Source organism: Symphalangus syndactylus, chromosome 23, assembly GCF_028878055.3.
Source record: "Symphalangus syndactylus isolate Jambi chromosome 23, NHGRI_mSymSyn1-v2.1_pri, whole genome shotgun sequence".
NCBI lineage: Eukaryota > Metazoa > Chordata > Mammalia > Primates > Hylobatidae > Symphalangus > Symphalangus syndactylus.
In genome coordinates this window covers 19,969,476-19,971,443 of record NC_072445.2, presented here as the reverse complement: position 1 = coordinate 19,971,443, position 1,968 = coordinate 19,969,476, and positions in this window count along the sequence as shown.

Genomic DNA, 1,968 nt, shown 5'->3' with positions numbered 1-1,968 from the left:
TCCTGCTTTTCCTTGTTCCTCCACACTAAGCATAATTATACAGCCTGGAAATGGTGCAACAGACTCTGAAGGGTGGTAATAAGGCTGAGGGCTGATTAGGGAACCTGGGGCTGGAAAAACAGCACAGCGGCAGGGCTTCATGTGTTTCCCATCTAACAGAAGGAGGCCACACAGAGCCTGCATTTCTTAACCCCCACCTACCAAGACAGCAGCCCAGGGAGGTTTATTCCTCCCCTGGATCAAAGAAGAATCTCTGGTAACATCAGCGTAGCCCATGTCATCAGCAAGGGGAATTGCCATAACTCTCCAACAAGGAATATTGATTGGGAGTCCCACAAAGTGCAGCCAAGAGGAGCATTCTCCTTCGCACCACTGAAACACTCTTCCACTGAGAGACATAGAGGTGGACAAACAAAATCTGCAAAAGAGACCAAGCTACAGCAGACAGTCTGGGGAACCTCTTTGTTCCCATGCCCTGAGACTCTCCTCCTCTACCCAGATAATTTGCAATGCGCAAGGTGCACCAATAAAGGAATCCCACTACACCATTTCCCTACCGAGAGATACCTGGCAGCTGGCCTGGGGAAAACCCTTCTGCTTTCCTGAGGCAGGACCAGCAGAGACAATTGGGAATTCCAGCAGCACCACACAATCCAAGCAGACCATAATCCAATAGCATTCCAAAGGTTGTGAAAATTAAGCTGCCATTGGAATCACAGCCCACAAAAGTAGGACAAGATCTACATGCTAAACCTAAACAGTGTGACTTTCTGCTAAAATAAAAAATGTAAAGGGAACTCATCATCTTATTACATAATATATAAGATACCCAGAATACAACTGAAAATTACCTGCTATACCTAAAACCCAGAAAATCACAACTACAATGAGAAAAAGTAAATTGACACCAGCACCAAAATGATTCATATGTTGGGATCATACAAGAAGAATTGTAAAACAGTTGTCATAAAAATTCTTCAATGATTAACACAAATTCTCTTTAAAATTAAAGGTAAAAAATCTCAGCAAAGAAATAAAAGTTTTTTTGTTTTTTTTTTGAGACGGAGTCTCGCTCTGTTGCCCAGGCTGGAGTGCAGTGGCACAATCTCGGCTCACTGCAAGCTCCACCTCCCGGATTCACGCCATTCTCCTGCCTCAGCCTCTCCGAGTAGCTGGGACTACAGGCGCCTGCCACCACGCCTGGCTAATTTTTTTTTGTATTTTTAGTAGAGACGGGGCTTCACTGTGGTCTCGATCTCCTGACCTAGTGATCCGCCCGCCTCGGCCTCCCAAAGTGCTGGGATTACAAGCTTGAGCCACTGCGCCCGGCCATAAAAGTTTTTTTAAAATGGAAATTATAAAACTGAAAATATAGTGACATTTAAAAAAGCCACATAGGCTCAATAGTACAATGGAATTGGTGCAGGATAGAATTGGTGAACTTAAGTACAGAACACTAGAATTCACAAAACTTTAACAAGTCTCAGTGATCTATGGGACAATAAGAAAAAAATCCAACTTCCCTATCACTAGGGTCATAAAAGGGGAGACTGAAAGACTGCTTGACAAAATAATGACTAAAAACTTCTCCAACTTGACTAGACACAAATCTACAGATCCAAGAAGCTGAATGAACTCCCAAACAGAATAAACCCAAATAAATCCACACCCAGGTACACTGTAGGTAAACTTGTTAAAAGGGCCCCCCACCCAACAACTTAAAAGAAAAATCTTGAAAGTAGCCAAAGAGAAGCAATGCATTACCTATAGAACACCAAGTCTGATGACAGCAGATTCTTACCTGAAATCATGGAGGCCAGAGGCAATGGCACAGTATTTCTCAAGTGCTTAAAAAAGAAGTGACTTTCATGAATTCTGTATACATGAAACTATCCTAAAGAATGAAGGGGAAATAAAATCATTCTCTGAACTAGAGAAATTAAAAGAAGTTGCTGCTAGCAGAAGACC